Source organism: Phyllobates terribilis, unplaced genomic scaffold (genome assembly GCF_046119375.1).
Source record: "Phyllobates terribilis strain yellow unplaced genomic scaffold, ASM4611937v1 Scaffold_110__1_contigs__length_5578470, whole genome shotgun sequence".
NCBI lineage: Eukaryota > Metazoa > Chordata > Amphibia > Anura > Dendrobatidae > Phyllobates > Phyllobates terribilis.
The window spans coordinates 4,107,709-4,122,941 of NW_027362870.1; positions in this window are offsets into that span (position 1 = coordinate 4,107,709).

Below are 15,233 nucleotides of genomic sequence, written 5' to 3' on the forward strand. Positions count from 1 at the left end.
GTTTTTGCATGGATCTGGCAAAAGTCCGGACGGTACTGGATTGGTATTATATTCAGGACTTAAAGGTGTTACAAAGTTTTTTGGGTTTTGCCAGCTGCTACTGTAAGTTCATCAAAAACTTTTTGGTAGTGGCCAAACCTCTGATGAACGATTTTGCCAAATAATAAACTCTTAATTTTTTTTTTCTATTTTTCTTTCCGTTCTTGTACCTAAACACAATCCAGCTAAGTTTTAAAATTGAAATGAAGCCCCTGTACCCCCCTCTCTAGGTGCTTCTATACCAACTCCTCCCTGGTCCAGGACAGTCTCTGTATCACGGCCTCCATCAATAACCTATTGACACATGATTGTGGCAGCCCTCACGTGCTGGTATATCACGCTGCCAATAGAAATGGGAAGCGGCACAGAAATCACAAAATAAAGGCAGTGTTTGTGGTAATGCAAGAATCCAACAAGCAGAGTAGTCCACACGTCGTACAACAGCCCAACATGGATGATGAAAAGCAGTGACCAGCCCAGGGGATGGGGATGACTCGGTACCCGGGCCTTTGCCTGGCCTTGGGGATGTCGCGGTGGTCGGCTCCCGGGCCCGTACCCTGGGGTCACTCTTTAAAAGGGTGGTTGTTTGTTAATTTTATGAACGTTAATGACGCCACCTGTGGTTTCTGATGATAATCACCAGCGCTGCGGCAGTCCACTGAGGCCGGTGATAAGGTTGCTCGATGGTATAGCTCCCCACAGGCGGAGCTAGGCCTCTGGGCAGCGTATGCAAGGGGAATGCAGGACAGGCGAGACCCAGCCGGGTCAGAGCAAGAACGAGGACGGACACGGTAGTCACTTCAGTACCTTTTACTGATGGAAAGTCAGGCACATCCCGGAGCACTGTAGGGTGAAGGGTGCATATCAGGATCCTCCCCAATGAGCGGGTGTAGGGCCTCCTGTTTCTTGCCTCTGCATAGTAAGTTTCTGACCTGCCTGGAGCTAGGCCTAACTTTGTCTCTGTCCTGCACTGGCTGACCTTGTGGTAGGGCCGTTTCTTGGAGTACACGCTCCTCAGCTTGCGGGGCCTATGTGTCTCCCGGCTCTGTTACGTATCAGCACTCTAGCGATCCTGGGACCTGTAGTTCTCCAGGGATTCCGGTTATGTCTTACTGGGTCGTAGAGATCCCGCTAAGCTTCTGACCTGGTGTCCGGTAAATTCTTCGGGGTGAGCTAATTAAGCTCCTCTGCCCCCTATGTATTCACTCTCCACTCACCTTTGGTCCCGCTCGGGCCCTCACTAGGCAGCACACACTGCAGCCGGGACACTGCTCTTCTTCGCCGCTCTTAGAGCGTCGGCACACTCCTAGCTCTCTATCCTGAGCTGAGTTCTAGTCTGGAATCACTCTACAGACTGTACTGAACTCTTTCTGCAGGAACTGCTAGGCTCTGGCTCGACTGCACTGAGTCCTTCTGTGTCTGAGCAGGAAACTGCTGAATCACTTTCTGGGCTGCCAGGCTCCACCTTCCCTTTATATATCCCTAACGGGCTCCCTCTGGTGGTCTGAGGTGGAAGGTGGAGGTGTGTGAATGCTTATGAGGGCGTTTTGTGGAGGAATCCATCAATGCACACTTCTAGGATCTGTGATACCAAGCGCAGCTGGGCGTCACAGCAGCGAACGTCGCGTCTTCAGGCGTCTGTGTAAGAACATCACATTTTTGTTTTCCTCCCTGAATAAGCACCAAATGGAATAGCTGAATGCCAGGATACAGAGACCGGCGGGGGGCAGGGAGGCGCTGTCCGCTGGATTTTGTGCTGGTTTCACAAGCGGTCACCCTGCAGTTTTCTCTGAATTTGCTGTGGAGACTTTTCACAACACATCTAATAATTGTGAACCTTCCACCTCACATGTTTATTATCTTGTCAGCTGGGCAGAATGAAAGCCGGACAAGAATGATCCTTATTACATATAATGGCTGGACTGAGCGATGGCGAAAAGCCACAGAGGACTGAGAGCAGAAGGGCAGAGGGGTTTCCTCTTCCTCATAGAAGAAAGTCTACAGGGACCAGTACAGAAGCCAGTGCAGAAGGGGAGACAAGGGCTGAGCCACTTACACAGACAGAAAGCTGAGGAGAGGAGGACATGTTATTACTCCAGGATCCGCTCCATTCCTTCCCTATGTGGCATTCAAGCCCTGAGCTCGGCTTTTCTGGAGCCCCATAGAGAATGAATGGAGCTGCAGTTGATCCCTGACTTTCCACTCCTTCCCGATCAGACAATGGTTCGCAGCGGTCAGACCCCACAATCAGTAAGTGATTACCGAGCCTGTGGATAAGTGATAACTTGTTTTCTTCAGACATCCCCTTTAAGCAATGGAGCATGGCAGCAGAGAAGGTGGGAGAAGGCGCTGGTTACAGGGGAGACTTTACCTCTGGAGGCCGCATATAGGACATGTGAGGGGCGGACACTTCCCGTATTCATCATTACTGAGCCCCCGCTCTGTACGGCTCTTACCTGAGCTGCAGGAGACGCAGCAGTTACTAATCAGCCGCTCTCCGTTCACTTGCAGCCGTCCGAGCTCTGCTGTGCCTGTTAGGGGTGAAGTTCGGGTCCTAGGAGGCATCGTCTATGTAGCCTGCACAGCAGATCACAGCCCGGGCACCACGTCTCTGGGTAAATCTCCACCTTTTGAGTTACTTCTTGTGCAGCAGCCCCATGCAAGTTGCTCCGCTCTCCTCGGCCAGCTCCTGCTGAAGACTGAGCTCCTCTGCCCAATCTAGGAGCTCAATAGCCCTGATCACGTCAGTGGTAGCCCAGCACTGCTGGATCAGATTTACAAATGGCAAACTAATCAGCTCTAGGCATTTCTAATATGTGCAGAGCAGGCGACATAAGTCTCACCGGCGTCCTCATAGACCTTTGCTCAGCCGGGGTCTAATAGGAGCAGTAAGATGGCCGTCATGGGGTCCATTGTTAGATCTCGGCTGCCATAGAAACTCATCGGCACCATGATCGCGCCTCCCTCTCCTGTCTAAAGTGCCTAAATGCTGTGGAAGCCCCCTACTGTGTCATACAGTGGATTAAACTGCCAGGGTCAGGGTTGGCTCCACTGTCGGTGGCTGAGGCAGGATCAGGACTGTGTTATACAGCCACACTTCTGCCGCAGATCTTGTAAGAGCCCTGACAGGACCTGCCTGATGATAATGTGTCCTATAGAGCGGGTCCAGGTACCGGACTGCCCTGTACATATTCACCACTAGCTGGGAACCAGTTACTAACAAGGTCTAGTTTCAGATGTGTTTCCAGGATCTGTAGTTGTCAGCATTTTATCCTTAAGGCCAAGTTATAATATCACTGTAACACTCTCACCCTGTACCTGTATACCTGCCCTGTGTGCTGCACAAAAGTATATAACAAAGTGTGTGTGTACACAGATATCTATCTCCTGAATGGAATTTCTGCTAGATCTCCTGTACATAGAAATATGAGGTTCTTAGCGCACATTTTGAGCAAATTGTGCGAGCCCATCTGCCAACGTCAAGGCGACCTCTTCAGATGGGTCCCTACACTAACACTACACTAACTTAGTAACTGGGACTAGTTTTTTTATTATTACCACCATTTTTACTATTTATTATTATTGCATTAATCCAATTAATTGTAACTGTTATAAAACTAATTAAAAAAAATAAATTCTATTTTTTTTATTAATCTTGTGATTCTAATAATGGTATTACTAGAATCCCTATGCCTAAAGCTGTTGATCCAGAAGAAGGCAAAAACCCCAGGACACCTAACGCCAATTTGTGTCACGGGAAAAATTCCTTCTTGACCCCGGGAAAAGGCGATCAGTCCTAGGACCCTGGATCAAACCTAATAATGTTATTACAAGTTAAATATTACACTAATTATTGTACTACTGGAGTTATTTTAATTTGTTTTTATAAATCTAACTATTTGATATGGTTATTATTAACATTGTGCTATCTTATTACAGTATTACTCTTCTTTCCTATCACTACTAATACTGCCCTATACCTACAGTGTTGATCCAGAAGAAGGCAAAAACCCCAGGACACCTTCAGCCAATTTGTGTCACAGGGAAAAAATTCCTTCTTGACCCCGAGAAAAGGCGATCAGTCCTAGAACCCTGGATCAAACCTAATTATGTTACTAGTTATGTAATTACTATTACTGTACTAAATGTACTACTACAGTTGTTTTTAATATATTTTTTTTTATATATTTTGTCTTATGTCCTGCTTTCTTATTAAAGTACTACTCTAACTTTTCTATAACTATTTAATATTACAGTATTGATTGAACTACGTCTATAATTATTTTTATTTACTCTTTGTTCTTTCTATAGATATAACTAGTTTATATTTATTATTAATAATAATAATAATAACCCGCTATCTTATTACGGTATTATTCTTCTTTCCTATTGCTACTAATACTACCCTATTCCTAGAGTGTTGATCCAAAAGAAGGCAAAAACCTCAGGACACCTTCAGCCAATTTGTGTCACAGCGGAAAAATTCCTTCTTGACCCCGAGAAAAGGCGATCAGTCCTAGAACCCTGGATCACACTGCTATTCTACCTACTACTATTACTACTGTTATTTTATTACTTTCTTACTATTATCACTAGTATTATTACTCAAACTAATACTGATATACTGCCACTATATTACTACTATCCTGCTATTATTACTTTGGTGGATTTATACTTACCAGCCGGTATTGCCGTATGATGTTATCGGCAGAGAGGTCCCAGCAGGATGGTCCACATGATGTTCCTCTTTCCTCTCAAATACCGGTTGATGTAATGGCGGACTTTGTTCTGGTTCTGCTTCTTCCTTTTTGTTGTAGGATCGATTGTTGTCTTTTCTGGCCTTTGGCCATCCCTTTCCCCCTAGGGATCTTAAGGTGCAGTTCTGTCCTCTTCGGTCTCCTCTTCGGTTTCCTCTTCAGTGGGTCTCCCCTTCGGTCTCCTCTTCGGTGGTTCTCCTCTTCGGTGGGTCTCCTCTTCGGTGGGGCTCCTCTTCGGTGGGTCTCCTCTTCGGTGGGTCTCCTCTTGGGTCTCCTCTTCGGTGGGTCTCCTCTTCGGTTGGTCTCCTCTTCGGTGGGTCTCCTCTTCGGTAGGTCTCCTCTTCGGTGGGGTCTCCTCTTCGGTGGGTCTCCTCTTCGGTGGGGCTCCTCTTTGGTGGGTCTCCTCTTGGGTATCCTCTTCGGTGGGTCTCCTCTTCGGTGGGTCTCCTCTTGGGTCTCCTCTTCAGTGGGTCTCCTCTTCGGTGGGTCTCCTCTTCGGTGGGCCTCCTCTTCGGTCTCCTTCGGTGGGTCTCCTCTTCGGTCTCCTTCGGTGGGTCTCCTCTTCGGTGGGTCTCCTCTTCGGTGGGGTCTCCTCTTCGGTGGGTCTCTTCTTGGGTCTCCTCTTCGGTGGGGTCTCCTCTTCGGTGGGGTCTCCTCTTCGGTGGGTCTCCTCTTGGGTCTCCTCTTCGGTGGGGTCTCCTCTTCTTGGGGTCTCCTCTTCGGTGGGGTCTCCTCTTCGGTGGGTCTCCTCTTCGGTGGGGTCTCCTCTTGGATCTCCTCTTGGGTCTCCTCTTCGGTGGGTCTCCTCTTCGGTGGGTCTCCTCTTCGGTGGGGTCTCCTCTTCGGTGGGTCTCCTCTTCGGTGGGGTCTCCTCTTCGGTGGGGTCTCCTCTTCGGTGGGTCTCCTCTTCGGTGGGGTCTCCTCTTCGGTGGGTCTTCTCTTGGGTCTCCTCTTCGGTGGGGTCTCCTCTTCGGTGGGGTCTCCTCTTCGGTGGGTCTCCTCTTCGGTGGGGTCTCCTCTTCGGTGGGTCTCCTCTTCGGTGGGTCTCCTCTTCGGTGGGGTCTCCTCTTCGGTGGGTCTCCTCTTCGGTGGGGTCTCCTCTTCGGTGGGTCTCCTCTTGGGTCTCCTCTTCGGTGGGTCTCCTCTTCGGTGGGTCTTCTCTTGGGTCTCCTCTTCGGTGGGGTCTCCTCTTCGGTGGGTCTCCTCTTCGGTGGGGTCTCCTCTTCGGTGGGGTCTCCTCTTCGGTGGGTCTCCTCTTCGGTGGGTCTCCTCTTCGGTGGGGTCTCCTCTTCGGTGGGTCTCCTCTTCGGTCTCCTCTTCGGTGGGTCTCCTCTTGGGTCTCCTCTTTGGTGGGCCTCCTCTTGGGTCTCCTCTTCGGTGGGGTCTCCTCTTCGGTGGGGTCTCCTCTTCGGTGCGTCTCTTCTTGGGTCTCCTCTTCGGTGGGGTCTCCTCTTCGGTGGGTCTCCTCTTCGGTGGGTCTCCTCTTCGGTGGGTCTCCTCTTCGGTGGGTCTCCTCTTCGGTGGGGTCTCCTCTTCGGTGGGTCTCCTCTTGGGTCTCCTCTTCGGTGGGGTCTCCTCTTCGGTGGGTCTCCTCTTCGGTGGGTCTTCTCTTTGGTGGGGTCTCCTCTTCGGTGGGTCTCCTCTTGGGTCTCCTCTTTGGTGGGTCTCCTCTTGGGTCTCCTCTTCGGTGGGGTCTCCTCTTCGGTGGGTCTCCTCTTCGGTGGGGTCTCCTCTTCGGTGGGGTCTCCTCTTCGGTGGGTCTCCTCTTGGGTCTCCTCTTCGGTGGGGTCTCCTCTTCGGTGGGGTCTCCTCTTGGGTCTCCTCTTTGGTGGGCCTCCTCTTGGGTCTCCTCTTCGCTGGGGTCTCCTCTTTGGTGGGCCTCCTCTTGGGTCTCCTCTTCGGTGGGGTCTCCTCTTCGGTGGGGTCTCCTCTTGGGTCTCCTCTTTGGTGGGCCTCCTCTTGGGTCTCCTCTTCGGTGGGGTCTCCTCTTTGGTGGGCCTCCTCTTCGGTGGGGTCTCCTCTTTGGTGGGTCTCCTCTTGGGTCTCCTCTTCGGTGGGTCTCCTCTTGGGTCTCCTCTTCGGTGGGTCTCCTCTTCGGTGGGGTATCCTCTTCGGTGGGTCTCCTCTTCGGTGGGGTCTCCTTTTCGGTGGGGTCTCCTCTTCGGTGGGGTCTCCTCTTGGGTCTCCTCTTTGGTGGGGTCTCCTCTTTGGTGGGTCTCCTCTTGGGTCTCCTCTTGGGTCTCCTCTTGGGTCTCCTCTTCGGTGGGGTCTCCTCTTTGGTGGGTCTCCTCTTTGGTGGGTCTCCTCTTTGGTGGGTCTCCTCTTTGGTGGGTCTCCTCTTCGGTGGGGTCTCCTCTTGGGTCTCCTCTTCGGTGGGGTCTCCTCTTCGGTGGGTCTCCTCTTCGGTGGGGTCTCCTCTTCGGTGGGGTCTCCTCTTGGGTCTCCTCTTTGGTGGGTCTCCTCTTGGGTCTCCTCTTTGGTGGGCCTCCTCTTCGGTCTCCTCTTTGGTGGGCCTCCTCTTGGGTCTCCTCTTCGGTGGGGTCTCCTCTTTGGTGGGCCTCCTCTTCGGTGGGGTCTCCTCTTTGGTGGGTCTCCTCTTCGGTGGGTCTCCTCTTGGGTCTCCTCTTCGGTGGGTCTCCTCTTCGGTGGGGTCTCCTCTTCGGTGGGGTCTCCTCTTCGGTGGGGTCTCCTCTTCGGTGGGGTCTCCTCTTGGGTCTCCTGTTCGGTGGGGTCTCCTCTTCGGTGGGGTCTCCTCTTGGGTCTCCTGTTCGGTGGGTCTCCTCTTCGGTGGGGTCTCCTCTTCGGTGGGGTCTCCTCTTGGGTCTCCTGTTCGGTGGGTCTCCTCTTCGGTGGGGTCTCCTCTTCGGTGGGGTCTCCTCTTCGGTGGGGTCTCCTCTTCGGTGGGGTCTCCTCTTGGGTCTCCTGTTCGGTGGGTCTCCTCTTCGGTGGGGTCTCCTCTTCTCAGGAAACACAACCAGATATTAGGAGCAATCCTCAACTGACAGAGTGCTACTACTGACCACCGCGCTGCCCTCATCCCTCTAAGAAACTGTTTTTTCCTGTTTTACACAGAATGCAGACTACTGTGCAGCAACCTATACTCCCGAGGGGCCGCAGGAAACTGGAGTGAATAATGTCCTCCTCTTCCTTTAAATTACGCTTATGCCATGTTCCCACTGGTGCTATCGGCTTCCATTGGCGATTTAAGCTTTTTGATATTTTTGATGCTGTATTAGTCACAAAATTACCTGAGACTTAATAAATAGCATTAAAGCTGCAGTAATTTTTTTATATACACTGCTCAAAAAAATAAAGGGAACACTTAAACAACAGAATATAACTCCAAGTAAATCAAACTTCTCTGAAATCAAACTGTCCACTTAGGAAACAACACTGATTAACAATCAATTTCACATGCTGTTGTGCAAATGGAATAGACAATAGATGGAAATTATTGGCAATTATCAAGACACCCTCAATAAAGGAGTGGTTCTGCAGGTGGGGATCACAGACCACATCTCAGTACCAGTGCTTTCTGGCTGATGTTTTGGTCACTTTTGAATGTTGGTTGTGCTTTCACACTCGTGGTAGCATGAGACTGACTCTACAACCCACAGAAGTTGCTCAGGTAGTGCAGTTCATCCAGGATGGCACATCAGTGAGAGCTGTGGCAAGGAGGTTTGCTGTGTCTGTCAGCGTAGTGTCCAGAGGCTGGAGGCGTTACCAGGAGACAGGCCAGTACACCAGGAGACGTGGAGGGGGCCGTAGGAGGGCAACAACCCAGCAGCAGGACCGCTACCTCCGCCTTTGTGCAAGAAGCAACAGGAGGAGCACTGCCAGAGCCCTGCAAAATGACCTCCAGCAGGCCACAAATGTGCATGTGTCTGCACAAACTGTTAGAACTGACTCCATGAGGGTGGTATGAGGGCCCGACGTCCACACATGGGGGTTGTGCTCACAGCCCAACACTGTGCAGGACGCTTGGCATTTGCCACAGAACACCAGAATTGGCAAACTCGCCACTGGCTCCCTGTGCTCTTCACAGATGAAAGCAGGTTCACACTGAGCACATGTGACAGACGTGACAGAGTCTGGAGACGCCGTGGAGAGCGATCTGCTGCCTGCAACATCCTTCAGCACGACCGGTTTGGCAGTGGGTCAGTAATGGTGTGGGGTGGCATTTCTTTGAAGGGCCGCACAGTCCTCCATGTGCTCGCCAGAGGTAGCCTGACTGCCATTAGGTACCGAGATGAGATCCTCAGGCCCCTTGTGAGACAATATGCTGGTGCAGTGGGCCCTGGGTTCCTCCTAATGCAGGACATTGCAGTGTGTATTTTCTTATGTCCATGTATTTACTACTAAAAGTAATTTTTTACATTTAGATTTCATTTTTCACTGGTTATTACAGACTTATTGCTTCCCTGCACATTCAAGTTTCATGTTTTCTTTGGGCATAGATCAGCTAAAAGGCACTCAGGAAAAAAAAACAGATGAAAGATCTACACACTCTCTCTTAAGACTGTCAGAAGGAGCTCACTGATAGATTCTCAGTTAGCTAATTTTGCAGCCAGGAATAGACAGTGCAGCACAGATGCTACAGAAGGCAACATTTTTAATGAAACTCAATAACGGAAATCAATTTTAGCCCCAAATACTTGCATTAAAATAAAAAAAACAAATGGCCGCAAAGCAGGACAACCGCTTTAACTCCTTACCAACATCTGCCGTACATGTCTGGTATAAGTCAGTAGCGGGTGTATGGAGCAGAGTCAGCTCGCCCCGTACCTGGCAGATAATGGCTGTGACAAACAACCAGGACCTGCCTCTAAGAGCTGCGAGTGGAGCGAAGATCTGCCCACCACTGTTAACCTGTTCAGTGCTGCTGTCAATCTCTAACAGCAGTATTAACAGTGCGCCGGCATTGGGACGCATCGTTCCATGCGCCCACCGGCGCTCCTGTGACGCGATCACAGGGCGCAGATGGACTGCTATGACATCCGGGGGTCTGCTGAAGCCTCCGTGCCTGTCATCATAAAGCTTCATTTGGGCTGTAAAGAAGACCGTGATTTTGCTATATGGAGCATTACTGTGGTATCGCTGTATATAGCACAAGCAATCAGATAATGTATAAAAATGCAGTGAAAATTAAAAAAAAAAAGTCTAAAATATTAAAACCCCACACGTTCAACTCACCTCCCACTAAAAATAAAGATAATAAAAATATACACATTTGTGGTATGGTCTCTTTCAGAGAAATACAATCTATCCAAATATAAAAAACAAACGATCAGTGAACACAGAAAAAAATTCAAAAAGCCAAAATTGCATTTTTTTCGTTCGCCACAAGACTGCAGAAACCCTGTAAGAAGCGATGACCGTGTCATATGTGTCCCAAAATGTTATCAATAAAGTCCTCTTGCCCTTCAAAAAATAAGCTCCACACAGCTCCATCAACCCGAAAACTGAATATGTTACGGGTCTCAGAAAAAATGGTGACACCATAAAAAAAAGTTTTTTTCTTTTGCCAAAACTATTGGAGAAGTTTGGTCTTGCTGTGATCACACTGAGGAGTAGGATCCTATTACCAGGTCATTTTCACCACACTATGTGCGCCGTTAAAACCCTTCCCAGAAAAACAGGGTCAGGCTATTTTTTTCCTCGCACTTTTACTGCACTTGGACTTTTTTCCCCGTTTTCTAGTACTATGTGGTAAATGAATGGTGGGATTTATAAGTACCGCTCATCCTACAAAATAACAAGACCTCACACTATGTGGACAGACATGAAAAAGTTATAGCCCTTGGAAAAAGCGAAGGAAAAAACAGAAAAAACCCATCAATTGGTTCTGTTGGGAAGGGGTAAAGCTGAAGAAACGCATGTAACAGCAGAATATGGAGGAAGGTGAGATATCACCGGCTGGTGGATACTACCTGCTCCATCGCTGGCAGAGTAACCCATCCCCATGGTGGCCGCTGAGATCTTCTCTTGTAGAAACGGATCCAAAATCTATAAAACATGGGGAACAGTCAGCAGAGGGTTTGGTGATTGGCTCATATTGGCGATATACCCAGGGGCATTACTGGGCACAGGGAAGATTGGGAATGAATAGGATTGGCTGTTAGATATGTGATCTCTTCCATTAAAGGGGATGTCTAGTTGGAACAAGTTCTCACTGATCTCTGGATAGGTGATGACTCTTAGATCGGTGGGTTTGGCCGCTATGACCCAATCAGCAGAACAGCACTTATAGATAGAAGTGAGCGAAGTGCAAATGTTCAACCGCCGGTCCGTTCATTCTCTATGGGGGGCGCTGTACTCAGCTTTCTCCTGCACAGAGAATGAATGGAGCGGTGGTCCGGGGAGGGTCTAGCAGGGATTAGTTGGGTTCCCAGCAGATCTAGAAGTTGTCACTTATCATGTGTTGGGGAATAATGACTTCTCCTCTGATAAATGTGCTGATTCCTGTCAGTTGTGGTCGCTGAGTGCGTGTGATGGGATGTGGCTCCGTCCGTTATATTATATCACGTCTTATACCTATAATCTCGCTGATCGCAGGTGTCTGTCTTCACACTCAGATGAGATGGAACAAACTGACCATATAGGACTTTTTTTTTTTCCTTCAAATTCAAACCGAGCAATCCTATTGGCTGAGTATGAATGCAGTTACCATGGTGACAGAAGTAGCTGCAGATTTAAAGGGACAAGATACTAATATTGTACTAAAGTGTATTTTATTATATACTTCACATAACTGACTGGGTACACCTTGGTGCTGGTGGGATGGCTTTTTTTTTAATCAAACAACATGTTTACTAAGTACCCTATATTATATACAGTGCCTACAAGTAGTATTCAACCCCCTGCAGATTTAGCTGGTTGACACATGCGGAATTAACTTGGCATTGTGACATTTGAACTGTAGATCAGCCTGGAAGTGGGAAATGCACTGCAGCAAATTTTTTTTTTTTTTTTTTAAACATTAAAAGTTAATTCAGAGTGTCATTTATTATTCAACCCCTCAAACCACAAGAATTCTGTTTGGTCCCCCTAAAGTATTAAGAAGTAGTTCAGGCACCAAGAATAATGAGCTTCACATGTGTGGATTAAAGATCTCTTTTGCCAGCCTTTTCTGACTATTTAAGACCCTCCCCAAACTTGTGAACAGCACTCAGACATGGTCAACATGGAAAAGACAAAGGAGCATTCCAAGGCCATCAGAGACAAGATCGTGGAGGGTCACAAGGCTGGCAAGGGGTACAAAACCCTTTCCAAGGAGTTGGGCCTACCTGTCTCCACTGTTGGGAGCATCATCCGTAAGTGGAAGGCTTATGGAACTACTGTTAGCCTTCCACGGCCTGGACAGCCTTTGAAAGTGTCCTCCCGTGCTGAGGCCAGGCTTGTCCGAAGAGTCAAGGCTAACCCAAGGACAACAAGGAAGGAGCTCCGGGAAGATCTCATGGCAGTGGGGACATTGGTTTCAGTCAATACCATAAGTAACGTACTCCACCGCAATGGTCTCCGTTCCAGACGAGCCCGTAAGGTACCTTTACTTTCAAAGCGTCATGTCAAGGCTCGTCTACAGTTTGCTCATGATCACTTGGAGGACTCTGAGACAGACTGGTTCAAGATTCTATGGTCTGATGAGACCAAGATCGAGATCTTTGGTGCCAACCACACACGTGACGTTTGGAGACTAGATGGCACTGCATACGACCCCAAGAATACCATCCCTACAGTCAAGCATGGTGGTGGCAGCATCATGCTGTGGGGCTGTTTCTCAGCCAAGGGGCCTGGCCATCTGGTCCGCATCCATGGGAAGATAGATAGCACGGCCTACCTGGAGATTTTGGCCAAGAACCTCCGCTCCTCCATCAAGGATCTTAAGATGGGTCGTAATTTCATCTTCCAACAAGACAACGACCCAAAGCACACAGCCAAGAAAACCAAGGCCTGGTTCAAGAGGGAAAAAGTCAAGGTGTTGGAGTGGCCTAGTCAGTCTCCTGACCTTAACCCAATTGAAAACTTGTGGAAGGAGCTCAAGAATAAAGTCCACATGAGACACCCAAAGAACCTAGATAACTTGGAGAAGATCTGCATGGAGGAGTGGGCCAAGATAACTCCACAGACCTGTGCCGGCCTGATCAGGTCTTATAAAAGACGATTATTAGCTGTAATTGCAAACAAGGGTTATTCCACAAAATATTAAACATAGGGGTTGTATAATAATTGACCCACACTTTTATGTTTAAAATTTAATAAAATTCAACTGAGCAACATAACTTTTTGGTTTGTAAGATTTATGCTTCTGTTCATAAAACCTACTCTCGTTTGCAGTTTGAAGACTCTAACTTATTTGCATCTTATCAAACCAGCTAAATCTGCAGGGGGTTGAATACTACTTGTAGGCACTGTATATTTCCTATTGCTTTTTACTTACTTATAGCAGGGTATATGTTCATATTGTTTCTATCCTAAGTGTGTCTATTTTCTAATAGAGACATGACCAGTCCTCTTTAGAATTTTATAATGACCCCATTGAGGTCATGGACTGATATTGGGGATTGCAGAGTTGGGGCAAGGTGTTGGTGCTAAGTAAGTGACATCAAATGAAGGCTATGGTGCATACATAGTAAATCAGTATTGTTGTGCCACAGAAATCCTGTTCTATAACACAAAATATCTTCATATGGTGAGGAGTTGTGTTGTGTTTTTCTCCATTTACATTCTAGCGTGGTGATCACATAAAATGTAAAATTCCTATTCAATAATTACTGAATGACAGTAGCCTGTATCCCTGGAGGACAAGTCATTTACCGATTCACCGGGTTTGATGTTCTAATGCATTTAGATGTTTCAGTATTTGTATATATGTATATATATTTTTTCCCCCCCTTAAGGGTATTCAAGCACAAACGGTGGCAAACTTCTTCCTCGCCTTTGAAGCACAGCTTTCAATTATTCCTGTCGTAAACGAGGTAAAAAGCTTCGAGCCGAGCGCGATCAGACTCCTTCAGTCCCGCAGCAGGTAAATCTGTGAACATCGCCGGCACTCCTGCTGTTCCTAGTACCGATCCCTCTGAGCGGCTGTGCAGTAATGAAGGCAGGATTCACCCCAAACTTGCTCGTCTTTTTTTTCGATTTCCAGTTCTGGTAATTAGTGATACACATGTGTATATCCAGTGGTCAACTCAAAACCTGTGTATGGAAAATCAATTGTTTGCTGTATGTGACGCGCCCCTGGGCCTGTGTCGCGCTGCGTTGCGCACGCGGGAGCTTACCCGGAGCCGGATCTGTTGAGGGTTGTAGTCTCGTGGCGGTGACCCGGTCCGTGCCCAGGGAGTCAAACTGAGCGGCGATGTATCAGCGGTAGATGTTGGACGACTACGCCACCCGTTGAGTACAGCTAAGGAGCTGCTGCTGCAGGGCAGACCGCTGAGGCCGGTGGTAGGATTGTGCAGCGTGATAGTATAACCCCCAACGGGAGGGGTATGGCCTCAGGGCAGCCGACGTGGATGATGGGGGTAGCAGGAACCACTCGGAGACGGTACGGTGTAGTTCAGGGTCTTTACTGGTGACAAAGATAGACCCTCCCGGAGTACTGGCTAGCGATTGGGGCCTGGTCAGTCCTTGAGCAGATGGGATCTCCCCTGGCCAGGCGGAGTTGTAGGCCTCCCAAACTAACTGTACTCTTCTGGCTACCTTGCTAGAGGCGGGTATAAGTAGCCCACGTTCCTGAGTGTACCGTGTGGTGCTCACCCGTATGGCCGGTGACTCGGGGCCTTCTAGTAGCTTCCGCTCCACGACGGCGGTGCTGGTCCCATGCGTGTGACCGTGCCTTCGGGTTTCTTGGCCAGAGGACCTGGAATCCCCTGCCTGACGGATTCTGCTGCTGGGTAGGAGTTAGTCCCCACAGCCTCGGACTCCGGGTCCGGTAAGAAATCTTCTCAGTCAGGGGGAGCTCTGCAGCTGCCAGCCCCTGACTCCTTGTAACACTGCTCCCACAGAGCTCCTGATGTTCTGTTCCTATATTTGCTTCTTTTCTCTGTCTCTACTTCTTCTCTACTCCCTAACCCTGCCTCAGCCCTAGGTTTATATAGGGGAAGTTCTTCCCCTCCCAGGACTGGGCAGGAGGTGTGGCATGCATAGGATCCCTGACCAAGAGACCTCCCACCTGCTCTCAGACGTAATATCTCTATCACTGTGGCAACCAGACCCCTGGGGTGTCACATTCCCCCCTAGTGAAATTTAGTACTCCGGGACTAAACATATTTTAGAAAAACATAACAAGGTATAAACAATAAAAATACAATAAGAAAAACACATAAAGATGGTTACGGCGTGTCCGCAACCGGGTGCAGTTTTGAAGAAAACAAAGGTGTCCATTTCACCAAAACAGGGAGACGTAACCAGGTAGGGGTCTGTCCTGCCCCGAGTCCT